Source organism: Hyaena hyaena, unplaced genomic scaffold, assembly GCF_003009895.1.
Source record: "Hyaena hyaena isolate Hyena2069 unplaced genomic scaffold, ASM300989v1 scaffold_29, whole genome shotgun sequence".
NCBI lineage: Eukaryota > Metazoa > Chordata > Mammalia > Carnivora > Hyaenidae > Hyaena > Hyaena hyaena.
The window spans coordinates 131528-144494 of record NW_024080661.1 but is presented as its reverse complement, the minus strand read 5'-3'; the positions used below and the strand labels follow the sequence as shown (position 1 = coordinate 144494).

At 44.4% G+C, this 12967-nt stretch overlaps 1 pseudogene; it reads right to left on the bottom strand.

Annotated features, from left to right (window-relative positions):
* Positions 1 to 12057: 12057 nt before the first annotated feature.
* On the bottom strand, positions 12058 to 12789 carry LOC120229042 (annotated as a pseudogene).
* Positions 12790 to 12967: the final 178 nt, after the last annotated feature.

Below are 12967 nucleotides of genomic sequence, written 5' to 3'. Positions count from 1 at the left end.
GCTCCCACTGTCTGGGGAGGAAGTGCTTTTAAGTTCTGAGAGGAGCCACCCTCTTCTCTGCCCCTCCTACACCCACTCCTCCCTCCAATCCGGCCTCAACCCTACAGTGCTTTCTGGAACCAAAGGGTATGAGTATGTGACAGTGATAGCCCCCTCATTTGTCACAGGATCATGAATCATCAAGGTTATTTATATTCAAAAAGCCCCCTGTGTAGCCCCACAGACAAAGATCCCAGCCCAAGGCAAGAGAATAAGGGCCAGTTATAGATTTGACACGTGTTTATAGACTGAATACCACGGGCCAGGGAATCAGAGGTGAATGGGGCGTTATCCCCATCTTTTCTTTGCCTTACTCAGTGTCACAGGGAACTACATTTCCCAGACAACTTTGTCTTCCAGCTTCTTGGATAGGTTTGGCCAATGGGAGGCACTGTCAGAATGTTTCTTTTTTCTTTCTCTTCCTTTCGTTGTTTTTTTTTTTTTCATTTTTCTTTATGGAGATATAACTCACATATAAATTTAAGATTCACTCTTTTAAAGGGTACCAGTGAGTGGTTTTGTAGATTCACAGAATTGTGCAACCATTACCACAATCGTTTTAGAACATTTTATATCACTTCCTTCTGCAACCCTCCCCCTATTCATTAGCAGTGACTCCCCATGTCCCCTCCAACCTTGGCCCCAGCCCTCGGTAACCACCAATCTTTCTAGCTCTATAGGTCTGTCTATTGTGGGCATTTCACGTAAATAGAATTATAGAATATGTGGCCTTCATGTCTGGCTTCTTTCACTTAGCATAATATTTTCTGGGTTCATCCATGTCTCATTTCCGCATTACTTTTTATGGCCCAATAATATTCCATCGTATGGATATACCACATTGTGTTTATCCATCATCAGTTGGACACTTGGGGACCAGTGAGTGGTTTTGTTTCTACTTTTTGGCTCTTATGAATAATGCTGCTATTAACATTCATGTACAAGTTTTTGTGTAGGACATATGCTTTTATTTCTCTTGGGTACCGACCTAGGGGTAGAATCGTGGGGTCATATGGCAATTCCAGGTTTAACTTTCTGAGGAGCTGTCAAACTATTTCCCAAAGTGGCCTCATGATGTTACATTCTCCTAAGCTCTATATGGAGGTTTCACATCCCTGACAAAACCTGTTATTGCCTTTTGGATTCTAGTCATCTAACAGTTATGAAATGGTATCTCATTGTGGTTTTGATTTGCATTACTCTAATGGTGTTGACCATTTCTCTGTTTTCTTTGGAGAAATGTCTATTTAAATCATCTGCCAATTTTTGAGTTGAGTTATTTGTTTTTTTTATTGTGAGTTGTAAGAGTTCTTCATGTATTCTGGGTACAAGTCCTTTATCAGACATATGGCTCGTAAATATTTTCTTCCAATCTAGTAGATTGTCTTTTCACATTCTTTTTTTTTTTAGATAGTGTATTGTCAAGTTGGTTTCCATATAACACCCTCACATTCTTTTTTTTTTTTTTTAAGTTTATTTATTTATTTATTTTGAGAGAGTGTGTGTGTGGGCAGGGGAGGGGAAGAAAGAGAGAGAGAGAGAGAATCCCAAGCAGGCTCTGCAATGTCAAAGTGGTGGCCGACACAGGGATTGAGCCCATGAACCATGAGATCATGATATGAACCCAAATCAAGAGTTAGATGCTCAGGGCACCTGGGTGGCTCAGTCAGTTGAGCGTCCGACTTTGGCTCAGGTCATGATCTCACGGTTCGTGGGTTTGAGACCCGCATCGGGCTCTGTGCTGACAGCTGGCTCAGAGCCTGGAGACTGCTTCGGATTCTGTATCTCCCTCTCTCTCTGACCCTCCCCTGCTCATGCTGTCTCTCTCTCAGAAATAAATTTAAAAAAAATTAAAAAAAAAAAAGAGTAAGATGCTCAACTGACTAAGCCACCCAGGTGCCTCTGTCTTTCACCTCCTGATGGTACCCTCTGAAGCGTAAAATTTTTAAATTCATTTAGTTTCTTTCATCAGTTGCGGTTTTGGCATTCTATCTAAAAAACCACTGCCTAATTCAAATTCAAGAAGATTTAATTTATTCCTCTGTTTTCTTCTGACAGTTCTATACTTCTGTCTCTGACATTTAACTCTGATCCATTTTGAGTTCGTTTCTATATATCATGTTCTCCCCTATTGCCAGTTTGTTGGAGTTTGTTAAATGCTTTCTCTGTGTCCACCTTGGGTTTTTTGGCTTTTTTTTGGTCCTTTATTCTATTAAATATGGTGTATTATGTAGTTTGATTTTTGTATGTTGAACCAACCTCAAATACCTGTTTTTTTTTTAATGTTTTAAGTTTACCTATTTATTTTGAGAGAGAGAGAGAGAAAGAGAGAGAGAGAGAAAGAGAAAAAGCAGTGAGAGAAGGATAGAGAGAATCCCAAGCAGGCTCCACAGAACCCCAGGTGGGGATTGATCTCATAAACTGAAAGATCTTGACTTGAGCTGGGATCATGAGTGGGATGCTCAACTAACTGAGCCACCCAAGAGCCCCTAATCTTTTTTTATATGCTGCTGAATTGAGGTGTTAACATTTTGTTGAGGATTTTTGCATGTATATATATATATATATATATATATATTTATAAGGAATAATTGTCTGCAGTTTTATTTTCTTGTGATCTTTTTATGTGGTTTGGGTATCTGTCAATTTTGTAAATCTCTTCAGTATACCAGTTTTTGGTTTTATTGATTTTCCCTACTTTTTCCTATTCTCTATTACATTTAGTTACATTCTCATCTTTATTCTTTCTTTCCTTATGCTTGATTCAGGTTTAGTTTGGTCTTCTTTTTCTAATTTTTGAAGGTAAGAGTTAGGTTTTTTATATGAGGTCTTTCTATTTCTCCCCCAATATAGATATTTATAGCTATAAATTTCCAAGCACTAACTTAGCTGCATCCCATAGGTTTTGATATGTTGTGTTTTCATTAGAAGTATTTTCTAATTTCCCTTGTGAGTTCCTTGGCCCATTGATTATTTACAAGTGTGTTATTTAATTTCCACATATCTGTGGATTCTGACATTTTCTTTCTGTTATTGATTAAAATTTTTTTTAATGTTTATTTTTGAGAGAGAGACAGAGCATGAGTGGGGGAGGGGCAGAGAGAGAGAAAGGGAGACACAGAATCCAAAGCAGGCTCCAGGCTCTGAGCTGTCAGCACAGAGCGTGATGCAGGGCTCGAACTCATGAACCACAAGACTGTGACCTGAGCTGGAGTCAGACGCACTGCCAGGTGAGCCACCGAGGTGCCCCATTCCTTCTGTTATTTATTGTGATCAGAGATTATAATTTGTATGATCTTAATTCTTTTATTTTTATTATTTTTATATGTGTAGTTTTTTTTTTAATTTTTTAATGTTTTATTTATTTCTAGGAGAGAGAGAGAGAGACAGCGTGAGCAGGGGAGGGTCAGAGAGAGAGGGAGTCACAGACTGAAGCAGGCTCCAGGCTCTGAGCTGGCAGTCAGCACAGAGCCCGACGCGGGGCTCGAACCCACGAACTGCGAGATCATGACCTAAGCGAAAGTCGGATGCTTAACCAACTAAGCCACCCAGGCGCCGCTATATGTGTAGTTTTTTTAATGTTTATTTATTTTGAGAGAGAGAGGGCGAAAGAGTGGGGAAGGGGCAGAGAGAGATGTAGAGAGAATCCCAAGGAGGCTCCACACTGTCAGCACAGTCCAACGCAGGGCTCAACCTCATAAACCATGAGATTATGACGTAAGCTGAAATCAAGAGTCGGACCTTAGCCAACTGAGCCACTCAGGTGCCCTGATCTTAATTCTTTTAAATTTGTTGAGATACGTTTTGTTTCCTAACATATGGTCTATCTTGGAGAATGTTCCATGTGCACCTGAGAAGAATATGTATTCTGCTGTCGTCAGATGAAGCAGTCTATAGATATCTGTTGGGTTCAGTTGATTTATAGTTGAACAAGTTTTCTGTTTCCTTATTGATCTTCCTAGTTATTTTACCCACTATTGAAACTAGGGTACTGAAATCTCTGACCATGATTGTTGAATGCCTATTTCTCCCTTTGATTCTGTCAGTGTTTGCTTCCTATGTTTTGGGGCCCTCTGTTTTTTAGGTGCATATATGTATATTTGTTATATCTTCTTGATGTATTGATCTCTATATCATTACAAGATGTTCTTCTTTGTCTCTATAATAAATTTTTGTCTTGAAGTCTATTCTGTCTGATATTAGTATAGCCTTTCAAACTCCTTTGTGGGTGTTGTTCGCATAGTATAGGTTTTTCCATCACTAGGGTGTTTCTTTCTCTGCTTCCGGGGGCATCCCCAGCAGTGGTTTCATGTCTGTGATCCTAGAGTCCACCAGGCAGCCCCTGCTGCCGTGGTGTCAGCACCTGATGAGTACCCCCACTTTGGTGCCAGCTCCTGCCCTAGTTTCTGGGCTTTGGAAATACTACCTTCTTCCTGTGTCCCTCCAGCCCTAGGGATGCTGGAAACTTCCTGCTGTTATTAATCTCTGGGTGGCCTCACCATCCCTTGTTTGACTTCTCAGCAATTCCATCACCTGTATAACTAGCTCCCAATATTAAATTGCTTTTGTTTTAAATACGTAGAGTGGATCTTGCTTGCTTCAACCCTGACTGATACAGGTGATTCCTGTCCCCATAGATTGTAAGGTATAGATTAAGAAGTTAAGGTTAGATTATACCCCTGTTCCTTGCAGTTGTAACCAAGACCAAACATGACATGATGCTTTGCCTAAAATAAGGGAAAGAAATCCAAGATTGTACAGGGCTGGAAGGCAGATGGACAAGTAGATAGAATAGGGTTTCTTCTCCCCAGACATATGAACATTCTGTTGGGCAGTGAGCTTAGCTCCCTGTATGATCTTGAGCAAATTGCATCCCCTCTCTGGGCCTCAGCTTTCTCAAGTGTAAAGTGAGGGGAATGGGACGCCTAGAAGACACCCAGAAGGCATCTGAAACTCTGAAGTGAAGGATTTTTTTTTTGTGGCATCCTGCCTATTGCTTAACCACTCTGTGTTATTCCAAATCCCCAAATGGAAGCATGAGAAGTCCTCATTGAACTTTCCCTCCAGTCCAAAGGTTTTGGCTACTCTCATCATTGGCATCTAGAGCCCATTTGCTTTAGGGATATGGGCAATCTCTTGAACCAGGTGGAAAAGACTCTCAAGGGTTGTATCTGGGCAGGGTATTGGTAAGGAATGTCAGGAAACTTCAGTTTGGAATTATTCCAGAAGCTTACTCTCGGAGCCCTTAGATGCTTTTAAGAACAAATAAATTTAGAGGCAGAAGACCTGTGTTCCAGTCTTGCCTCTGCTATAACTTACTATGTGACTTTGGGCAAGTAACTTCCTCTCTCTGGTTCTTGGCTGTCCATCTGGAAAGTTACAGGATTGGACCACATAAGCTCCAAGCTCTCTTTTCAGGATATTCCTTGTTATTCTCAGGGATTTTCTTGGTTCTCCACTGGTATAGGCTGCTATAGAAAGTCCACAAGTACACTGGGAAAGACTAGAGAATTTTGTGGCAGACGCACCACCTTGTTAGGGGTACAGGGATAAGGGGCTGTTACCGGTTCTGGTCTCCTTAGTAGCCTCTGCCTGATGCTAAGTGGTGGTGCTCACTTCAGACCCTTTTTCTCTTCTCACTGTACCGCCAAGCCCTTCCAATTCTGGCTACATGGACATGGCATGTTGTGGCCTGGAAGCCTTCAGTTTCGGTTTCTTAGCTGGTCTCTGTGTGAGGCAATGGGGATTCCCTAGCACTGATTGTGAGCTTTCCCTCTACGTGTTAGCATGCAGTCAGTGACTATTCACTGTGAACACACTCTTTATGGAAGGTACAGGATAGGAGGAACTCAGTATGACTTTCCAAGTCCCATCTCATCCTTGGAGATCCAGGATGCCCACCTGCACTGCCTTTTCTTCTCTGAACTTCCATAGCACTTTACTTTGGTGACACCCAAATTGCCATATATGGCAATAACATGTGTATTATTTTCTATTCTGGAATAGACTTCATACTTCTTGAAAACAAAACTGTGTTGTGTACCTTCCTGGGTCATCTTTGCATTGCCTCAAACAGTGCTGTGATTTAAAAAACAACAACAGATTTTTTATGTAGTTTGGTATAATTCCATAATCATTCAATACTGGGTCCCACCATGATATCCTCCATCACGGAGGGTTCTGTCTTATCGCACTTGTTATGGAGTGTGTGGTGCACATTCAGCAAGAGATTTGAAGCCAGCTACTTGACACTGCTGCCTCTTTCCCTCTGGAGAATCTTAAAAGTCAAAGCAGGGACTCTAGAAGTAAAGCCCCTTACTGATGTGTTTTTTTTTTTTTTAATTTTTTAAAACATCTTTATTTTATTTTGAGAGACAGAGACAGAGAGTGGGTGAGGGAGGGGCAGAGAGACAGGGAGACACAGAATCTGAAGCAGGCTCCAGGCTGTGAGCTGTCAGCACAGAGCCCGATGTGGGGCTTGAACCCATAGACTGTGAGATCATGACCTGAGCCAAAGTTGGAACTTAACCGACAGAACCACCCAGGCGCCCCCCCACCCTTACTGATGTTTAAGGGTTTGTGGGAGTGGGCTCTATCGTGTTCAAGCTATGCCAAGGATGTGTTTAGTCTTAGAAACTGAAGGAGAGGTTTTTGAGTTTATGGTCTTCATTTGGAGGGCCATGAATACTCCAAAGTGTCTGTACAAAGTGTCTGTCTATAACAGAAGCAGACACAGAGTGCTTGCTTATATACAGGGCATCTTAGGACCGACCATTAGGTCTTTGGTCTTTTAAAGACTGACTACCTTACAGAAATGGAGGGTGTTCAACACTGAGTTCCTAATAAGGAGGCGCCGAATAAACATTTAATTTGTCGCTAAAGTGACTTTCCTAAGATGCCAGCGTGTCCTGCACTTTTTTCTTGGGAATTTCTTTTTCTCCTCTTAAATTTAATTTGTTGGGAGTTGACTGTGGTCTCAGCAGCAGCTTGAATAAGACCTGTGTTGTGGCAGAGCAGCGAATACTTTGCTCCCGGGGAATAGACCCTAGGACATCTGTTTTGGTTATGCAGTGACTTTGTTCATTCATTTTACAAATACTTGACAAGCATGTTTATGTCAGGCATGGCTCTGGACTCTAAAAAGGTGAACACCCATGGTCCCTGGCCTTTCCTAGCTCACCTGGGGCATAATGGGTGTAGCAGTCAGCTGAAGCTGACAAAATCCATACATTGGGTGGTTTAAACAACAGAAATTTATTTCCTCACAGTTCTGGAGCCTGGAAGTCCCGGATCAGGGTCCAGGAGAGTCAGCCTCCCTTTCTGGTTTGCAGATGGCTATCTTCTCACTATGTCCTCAAATGGCTTTTTCTCAATGTGTGCAAAGGGGTGGGGAGAGAAGGAGAGGGAGAGGGTGAGGGATGGGAAGAGAGAGAGAGAGAGAGAGAGAGAGAGAGAGAAAGTCAGGCCTCTGCTATCTCTTCTTTTTTTTTTTTTTTAATATTTTTATTTATTTCCAGGAGAGAGAGAGACAGCGTGAGCAGGGGAGGGTCAGAGAGAGAGGGAGTCACAGACTGAAACAGGCTCCAGGCTCTGAGCTGGCAGTCAGCACAGAGCCCAACGTGGGGCTCGAACCCACGAACCACCAGATCGTGACCCAAGCGAAAGTCGTACGCTTAACCAACTAAGCCACTCAGGCGCCCCACTGCTATCTCGTCTTATAAGGACATTAGTCCTATTGGATCAGGGCCCCACTCTTATGACCTTATTTAACCTTAATTACTGCCTTGGAGGCTCCATCCTCAAATGCAGCCACCCTGGGGGTCAGGGTTTCAACATATGGGTTTTAGAGAGACAAACATTTATTCCATAATAGTGGGGAAGATGGAAAAGTAAAGAGGCAGTTACCCATAAGCAGTAAAAGTACAAAAACGTGCATCACAAGGTATACATTAAGCTCAATATGGGAAAGGAAGAGGATGCAAATGGAGAGCTATCCAGGAATATGATTGTGTTATTTTTCACACCTTTATATTTAAATTTTTCAAAATATTTTTAAAATAATGGAAGGCAAAATATAGTTGGAACTAATGGAGTGGGGGTAGATCAAGCCCAAGAAGCCACCAGGGCACACAGGAGGGGACTCAGGAAGGCCGTGAAAAAAGTGTCATCTAAGAGGAGTAGGAGTGACCCAGGGGAAGGAAGGAGGGGAGTGGTCAGTGGTCAGTAGCAAGTGCCAAGGCCAGACGTGTTCAAAGCAGACTTTGAACAGATTGCTTGCTTTCTCAGCATTTCTCAGTCTGGGAGTTCAGGACACAGGGAGAGCCACACTGTTTGAGCTGGTCTCTCAAAGGGGACACATAACCCGTGGGTCAGGTTTTTGGCCTTCGTTACCTGAGTGATGGGTAAATTATGTTTGGCACATGAGACATCTTTTGCTTTTGCTTCGTCTTTGGACATAGCTTTTGTGATGTGTCAACAGATGATGTGCAAAGTCTTTCCTAGAGTTGACTGTTCCTCACTACTCTGCTTGTCCATTTGTCCATCCAACCATTCATCTGGCATCCATTAACTGAGCGCCTACTCAGTCAGGTGTTGGGTCAAGTGCTAGGTCCTGAAGGCCCAATAAATCATAGTCAACAAATTGACCAAAGAGCATGCCAACTAATGGGAAATAATGGAGCTTCTGTATTTCTTTTTTTTTTTTTTTTAAATATTTTTTATTTATTTCTAGGAGAGAGAGAGAGACAGCGTGAGCAGGGGAGGGTCAGAGAGAGAGGGAGTCACAGACTGAAACAGGCTCCAGGCTCTGAGCTGGCAGTCAGCACAGAGCCCGACGTGGGGCTCAAACCCACGAACCGTGAGATCATGACCTAAGCGAAAGTCGGACGCTCAACCGACTAAGCCACCCAGGCACCCCTTGAGCTTCTGTATTTCTAAGCACATTCCTATATCTTACCCATGTAACCTCCAGGGTTGCTCTGTTTGCTAGGTTTCAATTTCTGATCCAGGAAAGTGAGACTTCATAGAGAAAAAGTGACTTGACCTTTGACTGCAAGCTAAGGGGCTTTTCCCACCACGCCAGACTGACGCTAGGCATGACCTGAAGTCCATGAAAGACAGGTCCTGGCTGTCTCCCTCCTTGCCTGGAAAAGGTGCCCTTATACAAGGCTTCCTGTACCCCATCCTATTCTCTGAGAATGTGCGCATTGCTTTTGGGGAAGTCCTGCCCATGAGCAAAGATTTCTAAGAAGGCGCTCGGAGCAGGATCTGGAAGAAACTTTCCTAGTTATTCAGTCCAACCGCCCACTGACAACTTGGTGGCCTAGAGGGTAAAGAATACCTTACCTTAGTTGTTTCTGTCTGTAAACCCCTGAACGTGCTCTTGCTGTTTCTTACCAATTCTTGGACCCACCTTGTATCCTTTTCATGAACTCCTTTTTCTGAATCAATTGGTTAGGGTTGTGCTTTCCACCTAAGGCCATAGGCTGCTAGAATGTGTAAAGGGCGATATACCATTTACTGCTCTGATCCATCAAGTCTTCTCAGGTGAAACGGAGTCCATGTGCTAATTCTGCCAACAAACTGGAAAAATACTGATTTTTTAAGATAAGCTTCTAAAGGCCTAGGTTAGATGAGCCAGTCTTCTCAAGTATATTAAATAGGACACGCAGAATAGATGATATTGACTGAGTACAAGATCCTGAAGAAATTAAAATATACCAAAGGCATGTCTGAAAACAGTATTTAAAAGTCTGGATTTTGGGGCGCCTGGGTGGCTCAGTCGGTTAAGTGTCCAACTTCGGCTCAGGTCATGATCTCATGGTTCATGGGTTCGAGCCCCGCGTCGGGTTCTGTGCTGACGGCTGTCTCAGAGCCTGGAGCCTGCTTTGGATTCTGTGTCTCCCTCTCTCTCTGATCCTCCCCTGCTCTCTCTCTCTCAGAAATAAATAAAAAACATTAAAAAAATTTTTAAGTCTAGATTTTCCCTCTTAGCTGAAATCTCTCAAAAACGTTAATAAAAACACATTTTTCTTTGTCAAGCTGAGGCATAAGCTGAAACATGAGACCACAAAACAAGGTGGGAAGAGTTCAGGAGGGGTAAAGACTCAGCACGAGTGTGACAGGAAACATGGCCACTGTAGGCAACTCTGACGGGCAGTATAGTTGAAAGTTCCTAAGAAAGTAAATCTTAAGAGGTCTTATCACCAGAAAAAATTTTTTTCTTTTTGTTTTGTATCTGTGAGGTGATAGATGCTAACTAATTGTGGCAATCATTTCACAATATGTGTAAATCATGTCATTATGCTGTGCACCTTGAACTTAATACGGTGTTGTATGTCCATTACGCCTCAGTAAAAGTGGAAAAAATGTAAAAGAGAAAAAATAAAAAGGAATAACTTAGCCTACCATGAACTCACACCCCTGTTACCATCAGAAAGAACAGGGTGAGTCTTGAAAAGGGCAACAAAGAACAGAGATCTTCTCTGGAAGGTACCAGAAAGAAGCACACCCAGAGTCCCCTGGAGGGAGCCAGATCTGCAGAAACTCAGTCCTGCCTTTCCCGCAGCTGGAGTCCTGGTCAAAGTACCAATTCCTGACTCTCCCCAGAGTGTGCTATGGCTTCCAGTCCCTTGGGGCAAGTAGATCGAGTCCATGATCTTATCTCTTATCCCTCCCTGAGCTCTCACCCCTGTTTTAGTTTACTTGCGAACAATCTACTCCCACATGAAGCCAAGGAGAGTGGGCCTCCAACAGTGCTGGATAACTTGGGTAGTTACATTTAGGGCTCGAACCAGACAGGGACACCCCAAACTTGAGAAACGTTCAGCTTTGAACTTACCTAGAATTTTGTTAACTCGAAAATCTAAAGAAGCAGCTCTCTTAATTCCGGGGTATTTGGTTGTGTGTGTGTGTGTGTGTGTGTGTGCGCGCATATGTGTGTTGGTTGGTCAGTGTTACAGATTATAGTTGGAGAGAAGCTATAATCTTTTTAGGGTTTAGGCCTTTTAAGGTCTTCATCAGGCCTTGGGCCACCACAAAGGTCAGGAGCAGCAGGTGTGAGGTGGGGAGCTGTCTGGCTGCAGGAGGAAGGAGGCGGCTGTCCAGGAGGAAGAAAGGGAAGGAGGGCCAGGCATAGGCTAACAGGAGACCTCAGGTCAACCTGACACCTGTTGCCACGGCCCGGTGGCGGTTTCCTGCTGCTTGTCAGGACACGCGTGCACAGAGAACACAATGGGTTTGCCTTAACAAGAAGATGCTTCCTGTTTTGCCACCTGGGTTCAGTGCCGAGAGGAAGAGTTTATAGGTCTGTGTTTTTCATGTCGCCAAGCTCTGTGAGGGAAGGAGTGGGGGCAGGTGAGGATGGGGGTCTGAGGAAAGGTGAAAGGGAAAGCAAGGGAACAGTTTGTTCTAGAATTGCTCAGAGAAACCTCATGCTGTTCTAGTTTCAGCCAGCGGGGAGGGGGTGGGTGGGCTGTGGGGAGTGGGGGGGGAGGGGATGGCCACACAATGCCACTGTCCTAGCAGCTCCATGCCAGAGCCTCTGCGTGTGGCGGAGGGTTGCCCAGAATCCCCTTGGCTCTTTTTGTTCCTTAATGAAAACCTGATGATGACTTCTGCAGTGACCTTTATCTTGGGGAGGTGGTGAGGGCAACTGGAAACTTGGGCTAAAATAGCCTCTGTGGTGAAAGCAGGGGCCGGAAATGGTGAGGTTGATCTTAAGGCAAGTGAGGGGTGAGAGATCCACATTGCCAACTTCCCACCCCTCAGACTGAGCCCGCGGCTAGGCTAATCCTACATATTTCACAATGGAGTTTGTACATATCAAGTAGTTCATTAGTTAAGGTGTGTGAGAGGGTAAGCTTCATTTCTACTCTCAAACTCTTACAACTTGGCATAAAGTCTTCATCCCTACCTCAGACATGGCAGAAACTAATAAGTGACCTACCTGCATGCATTCAACACATTGAATTTTAATGTTTACCCCCTCTTGGGGAAGGGAGGTCACACTACACACTTTTGGAGACACCCCAAAGGTTGTCTGGCACTTTGGTACAGAAAGGATTTGGTCCAAGTTCTTGATGGCTTAGGATACTTAAAGGCACATAAAGTTTGATTGCTCAACCCCTCTGGGCTGAAGCGGGGCAGAAGGTGGACAAGGAGGTGGTCTGGATCAGATGGGTAGACCATAGATGTGGGCTCAAGTTCTTGTTGACAGAGGGAGTTGATCCTGGGTGGCTGATGGGGTGGCTGAGGGCAGCCTGAGTGCTCAGGCTGGGTAAATGTTGTTCTGGTTGCCTCTGTCTGCCTAACCCACCAGCTTACTGCTCTGGAACCGTAGCTGGATCTCCCTCTGGGCCCCCTCTGTGAAGTCACTGGTGTGGGTGATGTTTCTGCTGATGTGAATGCTGAAGTCCCCTTTGCTGGTGTCGGGGGCAGTCTCTGCTGAGTCGGGTGTGTCCTATCATGGCTCTTGAGGACCAGACCTCACTGGGGCCTTCCCAGACCATGGCTGCCACTGGCTGGAGCTCATGTAGTTGATGAGGGCTGAGTGGAAGGGCTTCCCATGCAGGTCATGGTAGTGCTTGGCAAGGACTCTGGTGCCTGTAGCATCTTCATCCCCACCAGCTTGAAGCCCCTCCTCTCAAAGCTCTGGATCACATCCCCAACAAGCCACTGCTGCACCCCATCTGATTCCACCACAACCAGGGTCCACTCCTCGGTCCAGGAGGACCCTCCTGGGTTGGGGCATGTGGGCAGGCTCAGGCCCAGAGCCTAGAGCCACTCAGCAGTCCCCATGGTGCGTTCCAAGAAGCCGCCCATGATCTCTTACCTGCGGGCTGCTGGTGCAGTGCCTTTGTATGTTTTAGTTATTGAAAGCCCAGTGTCTTTATGCTTGTTGAGTTCAAGACCATCTGTTGTGGTGGAA